Source organism: Artibeus jamaicensis, unplaced genomic scaffold (assembly GCF_021234435.1).
Source record: "Artibeus jamaicensis isolate MK-2021 breed Jamaican fruit bat unplaced genomic scaffold, CSHL_Jam_final scaffold_369, whole genome shotgun sequence".
Classification (NCBI taxonomy): domain Eukaryota; kingdom Metazoa; phylum Chordata; class Mammalia; order Chiroptera; family Phyllostomidae; genus Artibeus; species Artibeus jamaicensis.
Window position 1 is genome coordinate 3,269,038 of NW_026522042.1, and position 27,869 is coordinate 3,296,906.

At 43.0% G+C, this 27,869-nt stretch overlaps 1 pseudogene; it reads right to left on the reverse strand.

Annotated features, from left to right (window-relative positions):
* Nucleotides 1-19,596: 19,596 nt before the first annotated feature.
* Nucleotides 19,597-19,787, reverse strand: LOC119049187 (cytochrome c oxidase subunit 7C, mitochondrial-like; annotated as a pseudogene).
* Between the last annotated feature and the right edge of the window lie 8,082 nt (nucleotides 19,788-27,869).

Sequence of the window (27,869 nt, forward strand, 5' to 3'; positions counted from 1 at the left end):
AAGTACCCGTGCTCCCTTTTGTCTCCATTTCCATGATCTGAACCTTTTAGTGACTCCGTCCTGGTTTGGGAGGAAACTATCAGCTCCCTGAGGCCAGGTGGCCGAGTTCTCTTATTGCATCTCAAACACCTACAGTGCTGCCTGACGTGTATTAGGTCCTCAAAACACAGCTTTTTGCATGATTAAAGGAAAGGAAAATAAATTGTTGTCATCAGGGTGTGGGTTGGAGAAAGAGAGGAAAGGAGGAGCCTGAACTCAAAAGCGGAGACTAGATCACAAACACTAATGAACGCCATGGGGATGTGTTCGTGTTTAATTGTGCAAATTGGGCTCATATTGAACAATTTAAAACCTGAAAATATATCACTAGATTTTCCTTTTAAAAAGCTCATCTTGATAATTGTGGAGGAAATGGAGTAGAGGAGGGTTTGGTAGTGAAAACACATTAAGATCGTAAATACTACTTACTCTATAGCAGGAATGTAGGTTTCCTTAAAAGCAGTCAGCTGCCCAAGCAGGGAGCCAAAAGCAATGGGAGTAAGCAGGATGTAGGCAGAGACTGCACTTCTCTGTGTGCCCTCTGCCCTCCTTCCACTCCGTCTCCCAGCCTTTCTTCCTCTTTCAAACCTCCGGGCGAATGAATACCGATTATGCTCGTGATTGTGTTTCTCTTTGCCTGTCACTTCCGCATTATGGTAAATGAGAAATTGTTTAAGGGAGGTTTCATTTGCTAAATATTTTCATAGCTGCTTATCTACATGCATCTAATAATTATTGACTCAATAGAATTTTTCAGTTATGGAACTGAACTAATTACCCATAACACAGGTTTCATGAACTGTTAGTCCTCTGCTGAGCATTTTTGTCTTCTGTTTGATAGTGCATCCCACTATCTTTATATTTTTCCATCTGTTAATGTAATGTAGTCCATAGTTACATGTATATTTTACAGTCACAAATAATATGCACTATCACGGATGAAACATTTTTCTCCAGTTTTATGCATTTTCTAAAATCCACAAATCCATAATTTACCATAACTTTTGAACAGTAGCAGTGGACAGACACATATGTGCTCTCTGCATTAGTTTTGCACTAGTTTTTACATGAGAATATTCCCAACACTTAGTTTCGGTATAATTTCAACATCTGTGGGAATTTGAGAAAATCCATTAATCTCTCCGAGATTTTGTTTCTCCATTTGAAAAACAGGGTTAACACTTGAATGACCTATCATTTTTTGTGGAATTTAGGACTAAATGGCATGATATCTAAGCAAGAAGCTTGGAAGCTCAACACTGTTTAATATGTAACTAGAATTATTAGCATATGATCTTTTGAATTACCGTGATAAACAGCCATACTGATCAACTGAGATGCAAATTCTGAAAGTAGCACTCTTGACAACTTTTTGGGGAAAAGTTTGTTCATTGGTGCTTAATGATAATACATTAAATTCTGGGTCTCCTAAGAAAAATATGTTAGAAATATTTTATCTCTATTATTCACTATGCATTGTGACTGTATGGAGAATCATTCATAATGTTGACATTTTTATTTATTCTTACCAAGTTGTGTTCGTCACTTAAACAGGGAGTTGTTGGTTAATGATACTCTTATTAATAACACCAACTTTCATATATTGTTTTCCTTTTTCTAAAAGACAATGTGAAGTCTCTGTTTCATTCAATACACACATTCTCCAACACTTAGTGTTATTAGTGGCCCTCTCTTCAGACAAGCCATTTAGAAAGAATATTGTCAAATTTCATCAACAGTGAAGGGGGTGGGGAAGGTTTGAACCCAATTATCTTCATCCCCCAATCTGTATTCTCTCTTCTAATCACCTTAAATTCTGGATGCTCTGATAATAATCTAAGTCTCTGTGAAGGTGAGGCAGAAAGTTATTTGTGCACTGGTATTTATTCTCCCCTGCTTTATCAGCCATAAAATTTCAGATTTTTCACCTTGGTACATGGCCAGTAGGAAAAAAAGACTCATTTCCACGTTTTCTTTGCTACTAGGTCTGGCCAAATTCTAGTCAATAGGATGTAAGTCACATGACCTTTAAACCCATGCCACACCCTTCTTCTCCCTTCCCTCCTGTTGACCAGAATGCGGACATGTCACTTGGGGCTGAAGCAGCCATCTTGCACTGTGAATGAAAGCTATAAATTAAGGATGGCAGAGTAATAATACAGAAGAAGTCTGGGTCCCCAATAATTGTAGAGTTGTCTTACTAATTCTAGACTAGTAATTTCTGGACAATGAGATGAGAAACTCCTATGTTGTCAACAACAAAAGCAAAAAAAATCTAATTTTCTTACATTGAACCCTAAATTATTGCTTTTTTATATCTTTCAAGCAACAATTAAAATAATTGCTTTCGAAAATAATAATATATCCAATCAGATATTCAATGTATATATTGAATATAGCAGCTATTTTCATTTGAAGTTAAATTTTCTGAATAATTTCTACATGTAAATACATATTCCTATTAAGATTATATCAATAGGTAGCCAAATCACACTTGTGAAAAATCATGCAGCTACATTGGTTTAAAACATTATATAAGTTTCAGGTGTACAAATAATCTCCAATAATTTCCAATTTGGATGCCTTTTATTCTTTTCTCTCTCTTTCTCTTTCTTTCTTTCTTTCTTTCTTTCTTTCTTTCTTTCTTTCTTTCTTTCTTTCTTTCTTTCTTCCTTCCTTCCTTCCTTCCTTCCTTCCTTCCTTCCTTCCTTCCTTCCTTCCTTCCTTCCTTCCTTCCTTCCTTCCTTTTTTCCTTCCTTCCTTCCTGATTGCTCTATCTAAAAGTTCTAATACTATGTTGAATAAAAGTGGTGAGAGTGGCCAACTTATTCCCGATCTTAGAAGACAAACTTTCAGTTTTTCACTGTCAAGTATGATGTTTATTCTGGGTTTGTCATGGCCTTTATTTTGTTGAGGTACTTTCCTTCTCTAGCCATTTTAGTGAATTTTTTTAAATCATAAATTTGTGTTGAATCTTATCAAATGATTTTGCTACATCTATTGAGGTGACCATATAATTTTTATCCTTCATGTCGTTAATGGCGTATCACATTGATTGATTTGTGGATATTGAACCATCCTTGCATATCTAGAATAAATTCCACTTCACCATGGTGTGTGAGTCTATTAATGTATTATTGTATTTGGTTTACTAATATATTGTTGAGGACTTTTGTATTTGTATTCATCAGAGATATTGTCCTGCAATTTTCTTTTTAGTGTTTCCCTTGTCTGGTTTTGGTATCAGGGTACTGTTGGCCTTATTAAATGAGTTAGGGTGCATTCCCTAGTCTTTAATTTTCTGGAAGAATTTGGGAAGGATAGGTTTTGTATCTTTGGATATTTGGTAGGATTTACCAGTGAAGCTGTCTGGTCTTGGACTCTTGTATTTTGGGTGGTTTCTAATTGTATTTTCAATGTCCTTCCTGGTGATTGGTCTATTCTCAATCTCTCTCTCTCTATATATATATATATAGTCTTGGAAGGTTGTATGATTCTAAGCACTTAACCATTTTTCTAGGTTGTTCAATTTGTTGGCGCATGTCTGTTTATAGTAGTCTCTTAAGGTCCTTTGTATTTCTGTGATATCTTTTGTAACTTCTTTCTTGTCTCTTATTTTGTTTATTTGAGCCATCTCTGTGGTTTTTTTTCCTTAGAGCATATAGCTAAAGATTTGTCAATTTTGTTTATCTTTTCACAGAGTCAGTTCTTAGATTCATTGATCTTTTCTATTGCCATTTAAGTCTTTATTTTATTTATTTCTATTCAGGTATTCATTATTTCCTTTCTTCTAATGAATTGGGCTCTGTTTGTTCTTCTTTTTCTATATCCTTGCAGTATAAGTTTCTATTATTTATTTGAGCCTTTTGTAGTTCCTTGAGGCAGGCCTGTATTGCTATAAAGTTTCCCCTTAACACTGCTTTTATTGCACCCACATATTTTTCTGTGTCATATTTTTATTTTCATGTCTCCATGACCAAGGCTTGGCTGCTTTGATAAGACACAATCATAATTCTATAACTTTATATTCATCAATTGAATCACTTTATAGAATAAAATAGTATTTTTCTTGTTGGTTTACCTCATATAACTTCAGTTAATAACATTTATACTTGGGGGGATTATACAAGGAACAATAAAAGTCATACCACAATCTATTCTATAAAGCACCGTCATTACTTGCAATGAACTAGAGCAAGGTTTGAGAGCTGTAGTCAAGCAAGTGACTGGAAAACAGTGTAACAAGTAAATGAAAATTAATCAGTAGACTCTCTGCTTGTCATGAGCTATATTGTATATTAGTTCTTTTTCATGTGTATTAGTACATATTTAATGTATATAGGGATCTGACTCTTGACTAGGTACTGGAGTTGGGATGGGAATTTAGAAAGTGTGTAATAAAAAAGAATTTCTGTCTTTATGAAGTTAATATTATAGCACAAATTCTTGTATCTTGACAAGCAGAGAAAGAGAGATAAGTTATGGAAGAGTGGAAAAGTGCCATTTTTTTTCTGTCTCATGAATATTATAATTAAAAATAAGAGAGTGGTTTGAATTCTTGGGATATTCAATAATGTGCCAGTTTGATTAGCCAAAATAGTCTTGTGGTGGCTGGAAAAGGACAAATAAGGAAATGTGTCATGACAGTTATTAAACATTAAACATCGAAAATGAAGTGGGGAACAGGACTTCGTTCCAGATATGCTTTTTAACTGGGGAGAGCTCTGTTTGAGACAATGAGGAGCATACAGCCATGTTGGACGGTGATTAACCTCTGAGTATAGCTATGCATAATTTGAAACTACATCAGACTTTTTATCTGTCATGATACATTTCTTAGAGCGACAAGAGACATATGAATATGTGTTTATACAACAATGATAAAGCTGTTTACATTAAAAAAGCATTCTAGTCTGGACATAGAAGTCTTCTGCTAGTTTCTCCAGAAGTAAAACTGATCATTTACAGTAGTTTTAGTCAAATTAGAAAAACATCCTCTTCATTTGAAAGTCAAGCGAATTATAGGCTATTATTTTGATCTTTGCTTTCACCGAAGCACTGCATCTCTTGGTGAGTGTTACCTACCAGTTCTTCCATGGTCCACTTCTTTCCTAACTCAGTTCGCTCCACCGTCCATCCCTGTTTCAATCCGACCCCACCCTCATTTCCTGGTGAGCACAGTGCATCTGCCTTGCTCTTCACACAGCCCTGCCTGGGCCACCTTTTCTAATGTCCGTGTTTCAGAATGCTGAGACCGCGAGGGAGGCAGGGTGCCTCCCGGAGCCTAAATGTGGCTTCTGGTTTCAGCGTGGCTGTCCTTGAGGTAGATGTGAAATTTACCTACGTTTACCTCCCAATCAAGTTCTCCAAGGAACCTACTCCAAACTCCTTCCTCCTTTTTTCAAAATAACGACAAAGCAAAGTAACGCCCCTCCACCCCCACAACATTACCTTTGCAGTTGACTGTTCTTTACTGAAAAGCCAGGCGACTGTTCTTTACTGGTGAGCTACAGTTCCATTCCCTCCCCTGGAATTTTCCTTGATTTCATTTGATCCCAGTGTCTCCATCTTCCTCCTTAGTGTCCAGGGTTCACGGCAGGGTAGCATCTCCCGGATGATTTCATTTCCAATACAAGATATGGGGGGAATCAGCACTCTATTAAACCAGCTGCAGCACACTGTATTTTACCATAGATAACGCACACTTTTGGGCCCAAATTTTTGAGGGAAAGATAAGGATGCACATTATACATTGTACTACATGGGTAGTACTCCTTCTGTATCTATATGCATGTTTTTACTTCTTTTACTTACGCTTATGCCTTAAAAACTAACTCTAGAAAGCAATGATGATACCCGTATGCAAAATAATACCCTGGAACATGATCATCCATTTTGTTTCTAAAAATAAATAAACAAACAATTGAATTATAAAATTAAAATGAATTACTTTCTTTTACTAAAAGTCTGGACCAAAAATGTGGGTGGACATTATACACCGCAAAATACAGGATTTGAGCTTAAAAATGTGTGCTGTGAAGCGATACTTTTTGTTATGTGTGTGTTTAAAAGAATTGGTTTAAGGACATGTACTGTGGCCTTGTAGTGAAAGACTGAAAACAGCCGTACGCGCATTAGCATGGGGCTGGGTGAACATATCAAGGTAAACCTACAGTATTAGAAGCATCAAGCAATACTTCCAGGTACCAATAGGCAGTGATCTTGTAGATGAAAATTAAAGTAAGTATAGAGTTTAAGGTATGTAACTAAGGAAAGGGAGGAATGATATTTATTTCTTTGTATTTTTAAAATAAAAAGGAAAAATAAATTGAAAATAATAAAATTATTGCTCACAGGAAGGAGGGAGAGATGCAGAGGGCGGGATGGATTAAAGACAGGTGTGTGCCGTGGTGGGCCTCTTCATTTGCTTTGGAATCTCTACGTATTTTGTAATTTTATATAGTCAAAAGCAAAGTATAAAAAAGCAATCTTTAAAAATTGAGCAATTAAAACAAATTAACTTAATTATATATCTAATTGTCAAGACTACACAGTAAAATATTACTTCAAATTATTCTAAATGCTGAGTATTTTAACTTTACACCCTACTGAGTTTAAGGACAAAAAGAACTCCCAAACAACCCTCTCTTAAACTTTATTTAGATAGTTTTATTACTAAGTGGATGATTTTAAACTATCATAGGTAAAGGTAAAATAGTCAATATAAGTTATGTTCATGTAATTAGAAGCCAATATATTTAGCGTAAAATAATGGCGATGCTGTAAAAATCATATTCTCCTTTTTCTGTCATAATTGCTTATTTGTCACAGCCTCGTGTTGGAATTGGTATTGAAATGAATAATAATGGGCTTTTATTTTTGATAAATGGTTTGCATTTATTTAGAAGTGAGGAACTGTGTGCATGAACAGTTAACACATATATTATATAATTGTACACACAGAGAATTGTACGTTCTCCAGTGAGAATGTCTGAGAAGTGACTTGGACGGACTCCTTGGAGGCCAGGAGCCTTGGGGAGGCCATCCTTCCATTCACAGTCCCCTTTCCAACCGTCCCACCAGCAGGGTTCCTCCTTGCCGACTCTGAGAACGGCTGGGTAGACACGCCCCAAGACTTGGCAGACCCAAGACTGATTCCCTGCCTCTGATGTTTTCAGCTTTCCACGGACATGCTTTCTGTCAGCCGTAGTCCTTATTATTTAAGTGGTGAAGGATGCCTTTCCAATTCCAAGTCTTATCATTTATTCTACTTGTCATAATCTCTGTTTATGGGCGATGTAAACAATAGCCAACAATGAGTTCTTCAGAGTATGAGCTTTTATTCTGCCTTTTACCAGAGATAGATGGGCACAGACTCATTGGTGTGCGCACCACTTGTCCCCTCTGCTGCCACTGCGGTGACAGCAACCTGGGGATGGTTCCTTAAGGGACTACAGTCTGATGGGAACACAGCCAAACGAGAACTGTCACGATGTCACAGACTCTCCAAAGCTATTTAGAAACACAAATGAACGTTGAACACGAAGATTTGCACATATACAGGTGGGCGGTTTGTTGTACACGTGCTTTTTATTTTCTTAGCTTCTCTCAGCTTCTGCCAAAATGGACTGAAAGTTGCCTAGTGGGTTTTTTTCCAGGTGAGTTATGTGGTTTTTAGGGTGTTACCATGTAAATGGAATCACAGCACATTGAAATGTCTAGTCATTAGAACAATCCAAAGAATTTGGCCCCAAAGAAACAAGATGACTTACCATCCCAGTTCTCATCTCTATCAGAAGAGTTACACTTTAATTAAGTTCTTTCTTGACTTATCAACTCAGAGAAGATTTTCTCCTGGAAAATAAACAGCCAGATCCTTACGCACCGTCTTGGAGGTCTTGCAGCTTGGGTTCTGACCGGCCTCATGCGGACTGGGGAGCGCCTCGCCTTTGTTCTTTTGGGAGGTGGGCAAGGTGAGTTCGAGACAGAGACAAGTTTCAGTGTTCTGTTTACCTGTCATTTGCCCTTTCAAATAGGTGCAATTTATAAATAGCAAATCATTAATATGCTGAGTAGTTCAAAGAGCTTTTAAAACCACTTGAGAATGGTTTAAAGAGGCTGTTCCTGCTTTCTTGCTGTGACAAAGGAAGGAGGGGACAATCTGAGTCACCAGCATGTTGCAAGAAGCACTGTGCCCTTTTCAACATTCTCCTTGCTTGGGGGGAGGGGTGGTTGTTGCATTGCAGCGAGGAGTGGACACTGTCCTTCCTGAGTCACATAATGAAACACCCTCCTCCAATGCCTCACACAATGCCCTGGACCTTGTCACAAAATGTAACACTTTCAGGGAACGTGACAGAACTAAAGTGTGATGAGCTATACAATGTATAAGTGCTTTCGCTGAAATTCCTAGCATTGTAGCAGTGTTTCCAGGGATATATTTTTACTGGAAAAATTATGTCTTTAGTTCAATGCTGGGTGATGAAACTGTGGCTGTGTAAATTATGAGGAAGAAGCAGTTCTTTTCTGTAGTGAAAATTATAGGTGTAACCCAAGGACACTATTAGAGGCTACTTAGATTCTCTGTGGAATAATTGTGGCTTCTTGGGGACTCAAGTTACTTTGTATCATAAGACTCTCTATCTATGTGGTAACAGAAAATTTCGTAAGTTTACTGGCTTTGTGCTTTTGAAATGCAAGAAAACCCAGGAAATGCACAAGAAGACCTCTGAGCTCAGGAAGTTATACTATGTTTTGTTAATTTTACCTCTTCTTCCTTTCATGTGTTTGTTCCGACTGCTACAACCTTACTCCGATTTACCAAAGTCTCACTTAACCGAGCTTCCTGTATTCAAACTCCATGCCAGTCCATTCTCCAACACGTGCCAGGGCAGGCTCATGGGACTCAAATGTGATCCTCTCTCCCCATGGTTCAGTGACTTGTCACAACTCCTGGACCAAAGATCAAAACCTCTCACGTCCTGGGCGGCCGGATCCCTGGCCTGGCGCTGGTCTTCGGGCCTGAGGATCGCACACCCTTCTCCTGCCCGTGTCTGTACTCAGCCGCGCTAGGTCTCTCTCAGTTTTCAGTGGGGTTGGCACACTCCAATCTCCTTGCCTGGCATGTTTTCCCTCTTACTCTGGGTTTGTTGAACTCCTTCTACTCATTCATCTTTAGCCCAAATGTTACTTCCTCTGGCAAGTCTTTCCGGACCCCCAGCTGGGGTGAGGCTGTCATTCCTGCTCCCCCTCAGAGCACAGCTCTGAGCGTGTCACTCTCCATCCAGTCCCGCAAGTACAGGGGACCCTCGAGCGACACAGGTTTGAGCTGCAAGCCCCCTTGTACGGGGACGTTTTCCAGAGATGCTGTAAGTGTAGCCTCTCTTTCTGATGACTTTTCTATGTCGTTGAACATTTTATTTTCTCTAACTTACTGTATTGTAAGACTACAGGAAATACCACATGTGACATGCAAAATGTGTGTTAATTGCCCAGGGTGTCAGCAGTTGGGTTTTGGGGGACTCGGAAGTCACAGGTGGATTTTCAACTGCAGGGGATCAGCACTGCTAACCCTCATGATGTTCAAGCGTTCAAGGGTCAGCTGTATTGATTTGTGGCTATCTACACAACCAGATGGCTGGGCCGAGTGTTCCATGGAGAAGAAACCAGGCCTGCGCCCTGCTTTCTCCTCGCACCCCATGCACCACGCTTCATACAGTAGTGGGAACTGAGCGAGTTCCTGCTGTGTAAGTGAGGGAATGAGTAATTGTGAACATGTGAGCGAGCCCCTGGACCAAGGGATCCAGCTCTCAGAAGAAGGCAATCAGACAAAAGAGATATTTTAGAGTCATTTTGGAATCAGATATGCTGGGAAGTTTTTCCTAAGATTTGTGGGAAATGCTACGGTGGTCTGGTAAGGAATTCAGCAGCTATTGTACCAAGAGTTGAAGGAATCACACTGAGTTCTCCAGAGGTCAAAGGGTGAAAGTTCACTAGAGAGGCCACCAAGGGGATCCTTGAGCATCAATATCTTTGGGAAGAGCCCCTGTCATTTGAAATAAATAGATGAACATCTGAAGCTGAACATCTGCCCAGAAGGAGAAAAACTAGAGTAGAAGGGTAGAGGCTTGGGAGTACCTGCCAGCATGGCATTGTGGGAGCAGAAGAGCAAAAATGTGACATGTGTGTGTAAGAAAGGGGGGGGGAGAGAGAAGAAGAAGAAGAAGAAGAAGAAGAAGAAGAAGAAGAAGAAGAAGAAGAAGAAGAAGAAGAAGGAGAAGAAGAAGAAGAAGAAGGAAAAGGAGAAAGAATGAAGAAAGAATGAAGAAAGAAGAAAAGAGAAGAGATAGAGACGGGGCAGGATCTTCTTAAAGCGCCTTGAGGAACTAAGGAGAAATGCATCTTTCCTAATTGCTTGAGGTGCCATAGATTTAATGTCTTTGTCATTTGGAGATAAGGAAACAAGGGGGCTATGGGAGGACTATTCAGATAGTAAGCTCTCACTAGGTGCTGGATGGTATTGGAAATGAGGATTGTTTGAAGGACCAGGACCTTGAATGAATTAAAACCTTTGAACTGAGAGTAGGTCTTGGATGCAGAGCAATGGACCAAGAGTTGCACAGGTAGGAAGGATTGCATTAAAAACAAGTAGACATTTCCAAGCCAGAATACTATGGCATGGGTTACAGACTGCTTCAGGTCTATACATAACATTTGTCTGTTCCTTCTGGAACCCCTGAGGGCTAATGCTGCAAAGCCATTATTTTCTAGACCTCAGAACCAAAACACATAGAAGTGTCCCACAAACTGAACCGTTTCACTGTCTTCCAATTCAGCTGCCCCCTTAAATACTCTCTAAGTGACTTAGCGAGATAACAACTAAGCTGGCAACAAAACTGAGCAGCCTCATTCTCTGTGGTCAGAAATAATTTCTGTCTGTCGATTTGTTGTTCAAAAAGTCCAGAATGTCAAGAAATATTTTGGCTGTTTTTTTTTAATAGAATGGTTTTGCTGTACGTGACCTCTCATGAGACAAGACTTGAAGGTGGCATTCCTCCCATCTAGCTCTGTCACACTCAAATGTTTCTCTGTTTCAAGAAGAAGGCACTTGACTGGGCCAGCTGATCTTTACGGACAGGAGAATCTGTGTGGATAGATACGTTCCTTCCAGTTTGACACCAAAGAGCACTCCAAATGATGTAGCCGTGGGTGTCCCTCGGGGCTGGCGAGGGAGGAGGCCAGTATGTGCAAAGCCCTGTCACTTTTTAACTGATTTCATTCTTTCCCAACATATGGCGTTATCATCACCTGTACTTTATAGATGAGTAACTAACGCTCAGCTATATTACATCTTTCGTCTCTTGATAAATAAGTTATAAATGATAAAACTGAATGATAAAATGATAAAAATTAGGAATTTGAACCTAATTTTTCTCCTTCCACATTCTCTATAACATTTTCATCTTTACTTGGTTTTCAAGTCAAGATAAGGTCCAGGAAGGTGGGATAACAAAGTGAAGAGACCAAAAGTAGCATCTCCATTGTTTATTCATCTTAGAAGTTCTTCCTGTGATGGACCCTGGCTGGTGCGGCTCAGTGGATTGAGTGCCAGTCTCTGAACCAAATCAGGGCACAGTCCTGCGTTGGGGGCAGACAGGTCCCCAGTAGGGGGCACACAAGAGGCAACCACACACTGATGTTTCTCTTCCTCTCCTTCTCCTTGTTCTAAAGATAAATAAATACAATATACTTTTAAGAAGTCCTTCCTCTGAAGGACTTCTCCTGATGATTTTGCCGTGATGTGCTGCCTGGAGAAGCCTCACGGCAGTGGGAGGCCGCCCTGGACTCCAGGACAGGGCGTCTGAGGACAGGAGGCAGGGGAACAGCAGAGCACTGGGATGGGCCTCGGGCGAAGCCGAGTCCGCAGTGGAAATCCATCCCCGAGGGGCGGTGATGACAAAGCCTGCTGCCTGTGCCAGCGGAGGCTCCTCAATCCCTGCGAAAAGGCAAAGGTTCCATTTGGGGCTGAAGTATGTCTGTTAGCTACCACTGTGACAGCTGGTACACCAGGAGGCCGCTGAAGATGCTAGACTGGCGTTCAAAGAGAGGGTTAGTCTAGAGGAGTACATCAGGGATCACTGGCACGCGCACAGGTATTTATAATCATGGAGGACAGTTGGGGTCCCCGGCCCATTGCACGGGAGTGTGGTGGAATGACAATGTGCACACAGCAAACTCGAGGGGCACCCTGCAGGGTGTAGGTTCAACATTTTGGGCTATCATTCAGGGAGGCTGGGCCTGTCTGCTTTGCTTTTTTGTGGTTGTCCTATTACAATTGTCCCAGATTTCCCCGTTGCTCTCCCCCACTCCCCCCCCCCACTCCCACAGCGAATCTGCAGTCTGTTGTCCACGTCATTTATACCTGCTCCTTGACTAGACCCTTTCTGCTCTTACCCCTGCCCCCTCTCCTCTGGTAACTGTCAGTCTGTTCCTTGTTTCCACGGCTCTGGTTCCCTTCTGCTCATTCATTTTGTTCATTAGGTTCCACTTATAGGTGAGATCAGATGGTGTTTGTCTTTTGCTGCCTGGCTTATTTCACTTAGCATAACAGTCTCCAGTTCCATCTATGCTGTTGCAAGAGGTAGGAGCTCCTTCTTTCTTTCTGCTACATTGTATCCTTCTTTGATTCAACTCAATACCCTAATAACTGAGCATGAGCTTAACTACCACAATACGTGGCTACACAAAGTGTCTTATAATCACCGTGATATTCAGCAGAGTTGTATGCAGTTCCCGAGATTGCAGTCATAAAAGTCAGCCTGATCATGGCTGGCACACAGCAAAAGCTTGGAAAATATTTTTTTCTATTAACTAATATATCCTAACCCAAAGGGTATACGTGTTCTTCTGATATTTGGACTTTGGTTAACTAGACACTATTAGGTAGAAAGCAGACATTAGCTGGAACATTTCAAAGAGCCGTACTGACTGCTGGCTGTAACAAGCCCACAGAGACTCGGGCCTGTGCGCAATGCAGCGTTGCCAAGTGGAAACGGGCCAAAATAATTTTAAAATTAGGCAGCATCCCTCACCAGCTGTGTTTTAAAAACTACTATGATTTTATTGTGTGTGTGTCTATGCGTAAATGTGTGTGTCTAACAAGCTAAGATTATTATTTTTTTAATTTTTGATTAACATTAGTCAAGGTTTTAACATTAGCAGCTCTTAAGACTGATTGCGCTCCGGACACCTCGGGATATCAGGGCTCTCCTCAGGCAGTCTGCTGTGTGCCAGGGCGCCGGAGGAAATACCTTGATTATAAAGTTATCCAGGTTATTTTCGAATAATTGCAAGTAAACAGGAAGCCGTGAACTGACATTCTCAAATATCTAAAAAAAGCCGTAGTCCTATTGTTTCCTGTGATTTGCAAAGTTACGGTAGCAATTACTGCTTATTTATTCAAGGACCGCTTAATTTCTACGAGCAAACTTTCTTCTCTGCTCCACCAGAGTGTTCTGCTTTTGGCCAAACCGAGTAGTCTGGTGGCAGCCCACACGATGCAAAGCGATGCTACCAAATTCAGTCCGTGTCCATCAGGCGGGGCTGCTCTGGCCACCCAAATCCGTGTCTCTTGAAGCTGGATGTTCCCGCTGTTGAGGTCAGACGGCTCGGCCGTACAGAGGGGAGAAAAGCCTAGGAATTTCATAAGTTCTGGGTCCCCATCTCTCCATGTTTAGCATCTGTCTGTGAGGTGGCAGTGAGGTGGCTGCTAGGCATACAAGCATAACTGTGACAGGAAGGGGGACCCCCAAACCACTGAACAATGAACTTAGTCCTGATGACTTCATCACAGGGGTGAAGCACACAGTCTGCGGAAATGCTGGGAGACCAACCCATATGGCGAAGAACCCACCGTGTCAAGGCACCGGGCATGAGCTCCGCTGTGGAAACATCTTCGAAGGACTTGGGGTTCAGGTGAAAATAAGTCCTAGGGCTCATCGCTGCTGGCTCAGGGCCTGACCCGCTGCCGACTCTGACTGTCCAGCCGGAGGTCCATCTGTCCGTTCTTGACTAAGCTGCCATCCTGGACAAATACTGGGATGCTTATGTGCACTGACTGGCAGGTAGGCGTCTGGAGTAATCGGATCTGGAAAGCTGGGGGGAGCCCAGAGGTTCTTCAGTCCAGCCCCACCCCTGTTTCCCACCTCATCCTCCGCTTCAGTTGGCTTTACTCCATTTGAATGCTCCCTGGGCTCCTGGGCCAGCTACTGGGTTGCTCTCCAGACCCTTGCTGTAACTTCGAGTTTTATCCTGAACCCTGGGTGTGAGTAGCCGCCTCTCTGACTAACACAGTATACTAGTAACTTCTCTGTTGGAGGTGATCGGAGCACTACTACCTCCCGCCTCGTGTGTTCTGAGAAATCTGTGGGGAAATATACAATGTGTATAAGGTGGCGCACGCCACATGGCAGTTGCTCTGTGCATGGTGACGGTTATTCTCTCCGTAATGTGGCTTTCCCGGAGGCCCTGGTCAAGCTTCTCAGGCACAGCCCACAAGGGGGAAGAACCGCTGCGCACTTGGAGATCGGCATTGCACAAACAGGCGGAGTCATTTCAGGTGGGCAGGGAAAGGTCTTGGTGGTTTTGCACCATTGTTCTCAAGTGCAGGCCAAGTGCAAACATCTTTGTTGCCTTTCACAGGGGAATCTAGGCCTTTATACTTTATATGCCTCTTTTTCATACTGAATCTGGGACAGCAAGAAGAATAAAGATGTCACTCTTTACTGAGAGCAGGACATAATAGTTTGTGTATAATTAATATATGATTCAAACTTAGAATGTCGTTGCATTCAAAGAACCACATTTCAGTGGTTACCTCCTCCCGCCACCAGTTCAAATTTAAGAAGTCATTTCACTCTTCCATTACACACCTTGAGGACTCAGCTGATAACTTCTATCGATACCTTCCCACTTTCCACTCTCCCCCCTCCAGTCTGTGGCGCCTTTCTCACCTTCTCCAGAGATCGGTGGCTGCAGTTCCCAGAATGCAAGGCCTTCTTTTGTTAGTACTCTTTCCTTTCTCTTCTTTTACCTCTATTGTCATGACCGGTTTCTGCACGGTTACTTCCCGGTTCTGGCCTTCTCTGTCATTCTGTAGTCTTCATCATCCAAGTCTGGTATCCAGCCTGACAAAGACGGCGTCACTCTGAGGACACACCAGGCAGAGCAGGTGCAGCAGCAACGGCCAGGTCGTGAATCCCAGTGGGCGTCCACCTCGCTGCTGATGAGGGGAGAGGTTCGAGGGGGCGGGGGAGAGCGGGGAGGGGTGGAGATGGCTGGGCAGTTGTGACGCCATCACTGTGCCAATAATTTTGAGTCAGCAATAATGTTGATCTCTAGAAGGTAGGCATTAATGTTTTATTTTTACAGATGAAAAAATGGAGACTCCAAAAATTTGCATTATAAGCCTGGTCAAACACAACTAACATTTTTCCAAGTCAAGTCTGTTCAACTCTATGGTCCTTGTTTTCCTCCATTAATGTAAAGTCTGTGTTTGTGATGCTTGGGCTAGGTTATGTTGTAAGAGTTGTTATGTAAATAATTGCACTAATTCTACCAACTTATCTCGCTATCCCATGGCATAATGCCATGCTCTGGAGGGTCTCAGAACTGGACTCATTTCAGTTTAATTATAACAAAACCATTCATTACCATATTTATACAAACTACAGTATAACTAATTTGAATATGTAAAATTAGCATGCATAATCAGAGCCCTTGTTTTGAGTAAAGGAGTCTTGGTGCCAGAACCCAGGAAGCTCCAGCGGGCATGGGTGCAGGGGGCAGGGTCCGAGTCTGTGGGGAAGGGGAGAACGCAGCCGTCTCCCTTCCTCCGCTCCGTCTCTCTCCTTTGGAACACGCATGTGTCTTGTCTCTATTGTGTGTGTCTGCTTTATTTTTATCTGTCTGAAGACGAACTCCTTGCTATTCTGTATGAACCATGGCCACCCTCGAATGGTACTCTTTGTTTCCCAGTGGACGTGACCTTCTAACACAACCTCACAAGGATAAACGTCACATGTCTCGAGTCTCGATTCAGAGCCCCTCAGCAGGGGGCCGGGTGGCTGAGATGGTTTCAGTTGTTCACTAGCCTGATGGCCATGACCCACAGGTCAAGCCTTCCGCTAAGTAGCTGTTCCTTCCGAGCTGTGTGAACATGTTTCCCTGAAGAAGTGTGGGTGGGAGTGAGATGACAGGCACCTCTTCTACGACTCTGTAAGGAAGAAGAACGATGTTAAAAGGAACCAGGTATTTCCATGGCCCGACTGAACCCTGCACTCAGTCAGCCCTACTAAAAATCCGTGCTTTCGTAGCTGGGCTTCCGTGAAAATGAACTGGGGCAGTAACTTCTTAGGTACTGAGTCTGGTGATATCTTAAATTTAATAAGTTTTTAATTTGATAACTCACCAGGAGAATTCAATGGAAAATATTGAGAAAGGCCATTTACAGCCTCTTTTTTTGTTGGATGTTATACTTGTCAAGAACTGTGAAGAATCTAAAATCCCACCCCACGGGCTCTGGTTGGTGTGGCTCAGTGGATTGAGTGCCAGCTTGCGACCCAAAAGGTTGCCGGTTCAATTCCCAGTCAGGGTATATGTCTGGGTTGTGGGCCAGGTTTCCACTTGGGAACACGTGAGAGGCAACCACACATTGACGTTTCTCTCCCTCTCTTTCTCCCTCCCTTCCCCTCTGTCTAAAAATAAATAAATAAAATTTTACCCCACTTGAATGCTAAGCAGTGAGCCTGCTGTAGTTTCCTTGGTGATGGCAGGAGGCACGGGTCAGCCCCAGAACTTACCTGCTCAGCCGCAGCAGGGCAGCCAGAACATTGGCACATGCACTGGTCTTCTGAGCCCCAGTTGTCATAAGACAAAACACAGAGGGATAGTTTAGGCCTACGTGGGGCCGGAGAGGAGGGATTCTGAGAAACGTTTTTCCCTTGGGCTGCAAAGTAAAGCCAGGCAACATGTCCCCAGGCTGAAACTAACCTGCCGCCTTCCCCAGAGGAAAGGACTCTCTTTATTTTCAAGACTGTTTTCAATGCAAACAGTCTTGGAAGATGGTCCAAACAAGGGCAGTTAATGCCTGTGCTTGCTAAACACATGGTAACAGGAGAAAACAATAGAGACGTGTGTCCCAGCAGTTACGAGACTATCATTTTAAAACAACCAATATAATCCTCAGAAACGAACAGACTCACGTGGAAGAGAAGAGAGAGAATTTCAAATACTAAGAAACAAATTGATGCCAGCTTTTACTGAATTAATTTCTAAGATTTTCTTCCTAGTCATGAAGGCTTTATAAAAAGATATGAATAAATTCAACTTTAAGAGGCTGGTCATGTGTTTTATTTAGTGGTTAAATGAGATCAGATTAATGTCGAGAGAAGTCAGCGTGCCATCAAAGAAACAACCCTTTTCAATTGATTTTATTTCATCCCTGAGACAAAATTTTGATAACATGGTAGGTAACTCTACTGATTTTCAACTCTCAGAGCCTTTATTTATCATTAGAGTTGTACTTAATCTTTTAGAATTGGAGTTTGTACCAGTTTCTGACTCATAAATGTTTGTTTTAAACTGGTCAGTTTATGTAGCGAAAAATGACAATAATGTCTTTCATGACTTTATTGCATAAAGTTTATTACATTTGTTCTCAGCATCCTGAGAAGCGGTTAGGGCGCACCTTGACCTGAGGAGTGAGGATGGGAGCAACGTGCTGACCGGCCCACCGGCCCAGGTCCACCGGGCTAATGACAGACCCGGAAGCCGAGCCTCCTCACTTTCGGTCTGGTTATCTTCCTGCTGGCCCTGCGGTTTCCTCTCCTTTGGACACAGTGGAAATGGAGGTGAAATTGTGCACAAGGGAGAGAATGTCCCCACGGTCAGGGTCTGAAACCCGCGGCAGAGCAGCCCGTTGAAAACTTGGTTGGATTCACATGGACTTCACTTGAAGAGACTTGAGGACACAGTGATCTTCTGTAAGAGAACACCTGCTGATGAAAGCCTTGTTTATGCTCACGAGGTCCAGTGCTGGATAGTACGCACGGACTCACTGTTCAGACTCCAAGTAGGGGGCTGGGAGAGGGGTGGTTCCAACAGCCAGCTGCAGCTCTGACGCAAAGGGTTAGGGACTTGCCACGGGTGACAGGAGCTTTCCAGGGGGGTTTGAAGTAGCGCGTGGCTTTTACTAAGCACTGTTGCCCATGAAACTCTTGGCAAATAGGTGCAAGTAGTTCTGGTACCTCTCAAGCGTTAGTATTATTAACTATTCATGTTTACCTGTAGGATATAAAGCACATAGGTATTCAATAGTAAAATTTAAACTGAGGCCCCGGCTGGTGTAGCTCAGTGGATTGAGTGTGGGCCTGCAAACCAGGGATCACAGTTCAATTTCCGGTCAGGGCACATGCCTGGGTTGCAGGCCCGTTCCCAGCAGGGGACGCATGAGAGGCAACCATACATCGATAGTTCTCTCTCTCTCTCCTTCCCTTCCCCTCTAAAGATAAATAAATAAATTAAAATTAAAATAAATCTTTAAAAAAAGTTTACACTGAGGACTGAAAATTAAAAAAAATTGACTTACATTACTAAATTCAATTAGTTAATTCCCAATGGAAAGGATGGGAGAAGTTTAATTAGAAAACATGCACTCACAAATTATTAGAGAACTCACAGATTCAATGAGAGGTAACAGAGAATGTTTGGCTACAGGTGCCTCTGTACGTGTGTATCTCTCGGTCAAAAGTGTTTTGGGTTTGGTGTGAACATTTCCCATCTTCTGGTATTTGTAAGAATGAATTTATCAGATGAGTTGTTTTGTGCCTCACAAGGCAAAGAAAGCCAGACCTCAGCTTGAGGGGATGGTTAGGGAACCAGGAAGCAATCTGCTAGCTGGGAATTCGGTGCTGGGGGCATCGTGCTGAGTAGACTCGGGAGTTCAGAGCAGCAGTCTGGAGCCTGGAGCTCAGGGACACCCAGGCCATGGCCACTGTCTGGGCAGTTGCCCCAGGAGATAGAATGTGCTGGAAGCGAGCCAAGAGGACCTGCTGGCTTTCTAATGTTTCCTCACGCTGAGCTCTGATAGGTTTACAGAGAAGCTAAGTACGCTTTTATATCTCCTCCCGCATTTGCTGATCACAACAGTCCAGGGAGAAGGTCTCCTTCTTAACCCCAAATAGACGAAAGCCTCAGAGTGGAAGGTACCGGACTCACGCCAGGTCTGTGATTCGAGTCCAAATCCAGTCCTCCACTCAGAACCCTCTGCTCATTTCAGCTCTGTTGTACTTGGGTGGAGATCTTCAATAAATCATAAAGTTCAAATGATACCTTTCTAAAAAACTATGATTAATTTAAGGTCTTTTCTTTTTTCCATAAGTTTATTTACAAACACATCTGGTATGTCGAGCTCAACCATTTGATACATTTTTCAAAGAGACTGTACCTCTTCAAATGCTCCTAAGTTCATATCTGTTTCACGGATGAACTAAGACATCCTTATTTTGTAAACCATTGGTGCCTTACTATAAAGGAAGGTGCAGCAAATTCAGATCCAAAGCACAAAGTCATCGTAGCTAGTAACTGCCACTTGTTTTCCACCGAAAATGGCAAAATCTTCCCTGGGCCTTCCTCAGAGTGGCTCCTACGGGCACAGGGGTCGTGAATCTCCGAATGCTCTGTCCCATCATTTTGGTGTTGGAAGCCCCTCAAAACAGGCACAAACTGAAAGCAGAAAAAATGGAGCTATCACACTGTGATTAACTCAAGTCTTGACTCTAAAAAAAAAATGTTGACCAGAAGTGGAGCGGCCTGGGGCGGGGGAGTGTGTGTGTGTGTGTGTGTGTGTGTGTGTGTGAGAGAGAGAGAGAGAGAGAGAGAGAGAGAGATTGTTAGCTTTCCTTTTATCTTTTTTCATCAAGTGTTGGAATGATGATGTCACCACTGATTCAGCCTGGGATAAAATGTGTGTGTCCTGGCTGGTGGCTCAGATGGTTGGAGGAGCATCCTGTGCACAAAATGCTGTGGGTTCGATCCCCAGTTGGGGTGCATATGGGAGGCAATTGATTGATGTTTCTCTCTCGCATCCCTCTTTCTCTCTCATAGTGATCTCTCTCTCTTTCTCTTGCTCTCTGTCTCTTCCCCTTCCTCTCTTTCTTTAAAAAAATCATCAATCAAAACAATTAAAAAAATTCTTGTGAGAGTCCCTTTTGCGCAGAAATGATGCTCGTTTATTGTCGTCCTGGTTGGATGTACCACCAGCGAGGTAGGAAAGCTGCTACTGGAAACCACCTGTGGGTCTGGTCTGTGATCAGGCCGAAGTGGCACTTCTTTCCCATACTGGCAGGCACGCAGCTTAGATGCCATTTGCATATAAATTTTCCATCAAAGTTTCCTCATCCGATGATCAGAGGGGTGCTAGAACGTTTGGGTGTTCAAAGAATTAGTTTTAAAATTAGGCAGAGAGTGGCATTGTTTCAGATATTATCTGAATGTCTGAGCCAGCAAAGGGAGGCACAGTTAACTCTGCTCGCTCTCCCCCTCTCGTTTTAAACAAACATCCATTTTATTGCAAAGAAAAGCATGAAATTAGGGCATTAGTACAGGAAGAGGAGTCATTTCTAATTTCGCCATGCCCTAAAGCAGCACTATGACCCACTCAAATATGTGTATTTAACTGAATTTCTTCCCTGACAAAATTTTGCTATGTTGATGTTTAAAATCCAGGTTTATTTTAAGGTGACTGGCTCGCGATGTGAGGAAGGGTTGACAGGCTATGAGCTCTTGGGGATTTTTGTTTGTTCCAATAGTAGTGATGATTTTATTTTACTTTACTCTTACTGAGTTCGATGCATTGGGGGTTTTCTCTTATAAAATTTACACATACAAAATAGGACATTTTTTTTTCTTCCTCTGCATAGTCAACACATCTTTAGCAGAAGGAAAAGCTTAAAAACTGGTGTCCAGGAGTAGCCCCTCCAAAGTCGTGAACGATGCTGTGTTTCTGGCAGTTGGGTCTGGGTGTAGAGGGACGCCCCAAATCCCAGTGCTTCGGCAGGGGTCCGCAGAAGGTCAGAAGCACGGAGAGTGTAATAAGGGGGTGGGGGGCGCTGGCGCCGCCATTCCCTTCCGTGTGAAGGAGCCGCTCACTGACCTGGCAGGCTGGCAAATGGAGAGGAAAACTGCGCGCCCAGATACAAATTCCCCATCCCGTCCCTCCTGCATCTCTTGTCTGCAGGCTTCAAGCCAGTGACCTGGAAAACAAGGCTCCTCCCCAGTCAAAATGACAGGCAGAGCTGGCGTCCTGTAGGAAGGCTATGAGGTGTGTAAAAAAATTACGATTTCCGAGGGGAAAAGAACGAGGTGTCACACAGAGCAAAATAAGACCTCGCCCTGGTGCTCCGCAGTTCCTTTGAACGGCAGCTGCCATGAGCTCAGCGTGCGCTGGCGCGCGGATGCAGAACGCGAGTTCTCTTGGGGGCAGGCATGAATAGAAATTTTCGATTCAAATACGTACTTGAGAGTATTTGAGTATCTGTCATTCTTTCTAGCCGAAAGGCTAATTCTTGAAAAAATAATTTCCATTAGCAACACAAATTCTACCCTTGTCAAATCCTCTTGTGTAATGAATCAGTGCTGAAAAGCGTGCGCTTGCAAAACTGTACGATTAAGCACGTAATCCTGGTCCAGGGGCAGCGCCCCTCTCCGGAAGGTTTATTGATTTATTAGTTATCGGCTCATGGGAAGTTCACGAAGCTGTGTTTACTGCTAAGTCCGACATAAAGTAATCATGCACATTAATTTTTTAGATTATGGAAATTATTTAAATAAGAAAAAATATCCACTGGTATACACTTTGATGAAGAGGTATCTTAATGTATAGGGAAAATATGACTATTTAAAAGTATTGTATTATACACTACTGGGTATAGTGAAACAATGCCTTAGAGTTTGGTTAAATTTTGGAAAGCATGTTTATTTAAACTATTATACTTTAATTAATATCCTTTTCCTACTTTTTATAATAATTTATGAAACTGTAAGTCAGCTAAGACACACGAATGATACTGTCTCACATGATCAGCATAAAGCAATTAATCATATCAAATATAGCGTGCAAAGCATGCGTGTAAGCCATAGCTCCGTTCTGGCCATCCCAACAGCAGTCTTTACACTTGTGGCCATTAAAACAAAATATTAAAAAAAAAATATATATATATATACAGAGATATATCTGTATGAATGAGAGGTTTCTCATTCATAACGGTTTCTCATTCATAAAGATATATCTAACATTTTTTTCAGAAAAATAATATTTTAATGTCTTGTATTTGTCAATGATTTTGCTAACATTATGACATGTATATCAGTTTTTAAATCCACTTCGAAGAAAGGAATCTTTATGTAAAAGAGAAAACAAAAGCAGAAACAAGTACTTGGGGATTTGTGACCAGGAGTTTTATACACGTACATGGACAGGCACTTTCCCCTTGTTATTCCCACGTGAAATTTCTGTTTCTCTATAACAGGTGTTTTCAAATTGCTGTATTCGGTGTAATCTGAATGCAAACTGCATTCAGTAGTGTCAGAATTATTTTTCCAAAGTTGGGAGTTGTCTTCTGCAAGATTTGTTCATCATGTGGAGGTCCTCCTGCTCTGCTCTCGGTGCTAAAGATGACTGGCTTTGAAGGCTGGGAGCAAACTACAATTTAAATTTGCACACAGAGCTCAGGCAGAATGAATACGGCAATGAGCTCCGCCATGGATTGCACACTCAAATCATCATCAATTGTGCATGAAATGTTTCCAAGCTATTTGCTCTGAAAATAAGCACTAAATTATGCATTCAACTTCAATTCAGGCATAAAAATAGGTTTTCACAAATATTTTCAGATGACAATTTTTGTGTGTACAAATACTATACAATTTTGTTACATGCCATTTTTACTTTACTAGATTAAAGTTAACGTACAAAGTAGTGCATTCATTGCCACAAAAGCACAGGTGGGTTTTTTGCAGCTCTTAAAATATCCGCTGCCATCATAAAATTCACTATTGTTTATAAAAGATATGCATATATTCCATTTGCTTCTATGTCACAAACATGTCTCGTCAATCTAAGGAAACAATAATCAAGCATTCATTTTCAGTAAACATTATAGCGTGAATTCCTCTGGAGTTTACATTCAATTTTTCTAAGGACTTTAAAATGTTAGAACTGCATTCATGTGCTTGACTTGTACAACAAAATAACTAATAATTTCAGGTCAAACTATAATTTTCTAGTTATTGCAAAATTTAATATTAGGAGAACAGAAATGTGAAGGAATGACCTTTCTGTTGCTAGTACTAAACATTTCCTAATTCAAGGTCATTATTTTTAATGTGGAATTTATCAGTTAATCAAATAATAAAATCCCAAGTACAACTGATTTCAGGGGTACTTCATTTTTGATCACAAGGTTGCAAGTTAGAGAAAAGATACCTCTGTGGGGTGAAGGAAAGCAAGCATGAGCTTGAAGGAATCATGTCTGTTCCTCATTGCTGCCACTATGTGCCTTTAACAAAGGGTATTGAGTCCTGGCTGGTATAGACCAGTTGGTTGGGGTGTCGTCTGTAAACCGCAAGGTCACAGGTTCAATTCCCTGCCAGGTCACATACATTGGTTGCAGGTTTGGTTTGGTCTTCAGTCACATGGGAGAGGCAATTGATCAATGTTTCTCCCTCATATCAATATTTCTCTCCTTCTCTCTGCCACCTCTCTCCAAATCAATGGGCATGTCCTTGGAGGAGCAGATGCAAGGGAATAGGGGCCTTTCTGTGGTCTGAGCAAAGGGCAGGGATCTCTAGTAAGAGTGTGAACAGCTGGGTGCTGTCTTGGGCTCAGGGTGTCTGGGTTGGCTCCCAACACAGCATCAGAGCCTGTGACCAGGGAGTGTTTGAGCTGAAAAAGACCACAGGGCACCCAGAGATCGGTAGGCCCTGAAGGGATCACTGTGTGGGCGAGTCACACGTGGAACTTAGATAGTCTCCCAATGAGCTTGTTTCTACTCTGAATTCATTGTAGCTAACACGTCAAAACTACAACTACATTTCTTGTAATAGAAACAACTAAACAAGCAAATATGGTCTTTGCGATGGTCTTTTTCAGTTCGAGGGCCTGCTGGTTAATTGGTGGATGGAAATACTCCCAACAGCCTGGTATCTCTTGATGACCTTCAGAAGATATCCCATCCCTTTGGCATGAAATGAATCATCCATTTTTTTAAATTAAAACAAGATATTGCATAGGCTCAGGGACAGCATCTGTTCAAATGATGAAGTCGGCAACATTTGTCGCTGGTAACATCACTTCCCTTGGATTTCCCTGCTCACCACCTGCCCCACACCACGTTCACTGCTTCCTCTCTCCAGGTGCTCTCTGGACCCATCTCCCAAGTCAGCTTGCGCTGCACTCCTCACTCTGTGTGATTGAAGTTTATCTCTAGGTGGCTGTCTTTGCCAGGGATTGTTTGACTGCAAGAAACTGAAACCCCCTACAACTAATCTAAGCAAGTGAGGGTGACCATCTGTCCAAAGCCAAGAGCAGAAATTATAGCCATGCCTCACGTGGTGTTGGAAGAAGGACCCAGAAGGTCATCTATAATAAAAGCAATGATTCTTCCACCTGCTTTTCTCTGGGGTTGTGTATGTGGTCCTTCTCTCAGGCCTTCTTTTCTCCTTCTCTTTAGGAGGATGCTCTGCCTGTTTGCAGAGTAGCCCTCATCACGAATTGGCCTTTGTTTGGTGATGCACTTCCCAAGTCCCGTCTCAGCATTTGATTGACTCCTCTTTAGATGCACCAGTTATAATCTTCTTGGAAGGAGGATCTCAGAGCAGTCCCTGGACTAGGAGTCCAGCTCTGACCCAGTCCGCTGTGTGCAGAGGAAACGAGGCATCATATACAAGCAACACAGGAGGGTGGAGAGAGGAGACATGTGGCAAGACTTTGAAAGGCACCCTGAGATTCATTTTTAACTGTGCAGCTTTGCAGCCTTTTGTAAAGGAAGGAATGTTAGACAGACGGAATGATCTGTGTTCATGTGTCTAAAGGTGCTAGTGAGTTATACTGGGTAAGGTTTTCTGCCTTTTAGTGGCTCTTTTGTGCCAAGATCATAATCTCAAATGCTTCCAGTGGTTTGGACTAGAAATTATATAAATGCAGACATCTGGGAGTAAAATGCTTGTTTGTGGAGGAGCTCTGGACCAATCGGAGGGGCACGTCCAGCATAAAGGCATTGCTGATTGTTTAAAAATCATGCGAGGGATCAAAGACACAGCTCAGAGCTTTGCTGTAATTCTAAAGGATGACTCGAACAGGGGCTCTGGAAGGCCTCCAAAAGCAAACAGAGGGAAAGGCCGTGTGCCTTCCACCTGAAGTCGAGAGTACAAGGGTCATTTGGGGAGCCAGGAGACCTGGGTCTCACTTCTCATTTTGTCACTTGCTGGTTTTAAAATGCAAAGATAACGATTTTTCCTCTTTGGGCTCAGGGAGAGGGGTGGCTACCAAGAGTCTGCAAACACAGTGCTCATGGGAACAGCAGGGTGGAGGTGGGGGCGTGTCACAACCAAGACGAAGACCCCAAGACCTGTCCCAGACCAGCAATCTCGGCAGGCTCATGGGCGCCCAAGAACACATATTTTTAAAGACTCCCCGATGGCTTCAGTGCAGTGGTGCTGGCAAGGCCGTTAGGAAACAGACCGAGCTGCTTTCTCAGCTCTGACAATCGGAGACTAATATTCCAGGGGTGACCTTTTCCTTGTGGGCTGCTCTCCTCGAAATGGAATCTGGGGTTGCCGTCGTGAGTAAAACCAGACTTCCCTTGGGACAGTTGAACACGTCTGCCATCATTTTCCCCTCAGAGGCTGATAGAAGGAACTCCTGCTTTCCTACAAGTTAAAGCCTCAGCGGGGGATCGGTGCGGCTTGCCACCCTCGCCCTGTGGCCCCTCACGTTGTAACGTCAACTTCATTTCCCTGACTTGTGCGTGGGTATCTGCACCCCCTGCATTTTCCCAGTCCTCTTCTGAACGATGACCCTCAGACTGGAGCCTAGAAAGGTTCCACACCCCTCGACCTCCCCCAGCCAGGTCTCCCCAAACGCTCCATTTCACACGTTTCTCTGGCAGGTCCCCGCCGTCTCGCACACAGAGTAACACATGTTTCTTATATTGAACTGAAGAGCTCGGTTTATTTTACCCTTTTTGTTTCCATTAAGTTTTATTAAGAGACAAAACTCTTATTTATTTCTCTATTGCTTGTGTCTCTAACACGTGGACTGAAAATAATATACTTGGCCACATAAGGACTGAATTAGCGGCCTGGAAACCGGGGGCACCATTGCCTATATCACCGCTGCCACCATCATCGTCACCTTCATCACTGGCACGATCACTCTGTGTATGGGAGAGCCTCACATGAGTATTTTAATGTATTTTTCACAGGAACACGATGAGCAGAAGCTGCGTGGCTCTGTCTCCTGTTTTTCCAGATAAGAGATCAGGGTGCCGCAGAAGATCAATGGGCTGAGGCCGATGTGCTACTAAGCAGCGGGGCTGTGGCCTCGGTCCAGTCTGACTCCGGAGCCCACAGTCCCCACCACGAAGATACACTCCCTCCAACGTCCGTCACAGCGGCTCTGAACTCTGGAGAGAGTTTGCTGGGCAGCTTTCGAGTCAGGGTCACTACATTTTTCATGGAAAAAGGGGGAGATAGAGACATTTGTTGTTTCCCGGTCACTGCCACACAAGCCTGGAGTGTGTGTCCTTGTCCCCTTTTTGGCTGCACGACTGTGTGTCTGTGTGAGCTCTGGTCAAGGCAAGGTCACAGGGAATCTGGTTCATGCTGAGAAAGCCGGGAAGCAAATATTCTGTTTTACCAGTGACCCGTCAGCCTGTGCAGAGAAAACCGAACGAAACAAAGCCACCAAACAGAAGCCTCACTTCTGTATCACCGTCACAGCTGGCTGGGTGATGCAGGACAAAATGTGGTAGCGAATTAGCCATTGTTACCATTTGCGCACCCTAAACGTACCACTTGGCACATGCACCACGATGGGTGGTTTCTCAGGAGGGTTGGTTCGCTCGCTCTGCGACCCAGGCGAGGTGGTTTCTGACCTCCCCTCCCTGTGCTCCTCTCTCTCCAGACGTTTCTAACCACCTGGTATCCGAAAACAGTAGCAGTGGCAGCAGCTAAATGGGTTCCAGCAAGTTTGCCTTGCCTGTGCTTTACAGACACCGTTGTATGTCACCCAGAAAACAGCCATGCAACAACTTAATACCATTTCCTCTTCGCAAATGCAGAGTCTGAGGTCTGCAGCGATCAAGTCAGACGGTGTTAAGGTGCAGCTAATAAATGGAAGAAATAGTACTCAGATAAAATTCCGTCTCCTTTCATAGCCCTCAAGGTCACGGCCACTTGGCCCTAAGTCTCTCCACCCCACGGGGGGCTCCGGGCTCCCACACTGCCTGTGCCCTGCCCTCCATCTGGGCGTGGTCCGTGCCCATCCACCACCTTCTTCGCTTGACCACGGCAAATGAGCCCAAGCGGAAGCACCTCCCGAAGGCCTTCCTGGCCCACCCTTCCACCACCCCAGCGTTGAGTCAAAAGACTCTTTTAATATTTTTATTTAGCAACTGCATCGCTACACTTATAAAACCATATTTAATTTCTTCTACGATGCATTGTGAAGGTGTGTCTTTACTCCCCATGTCTAGAGAAGCCACTGGCTTGCT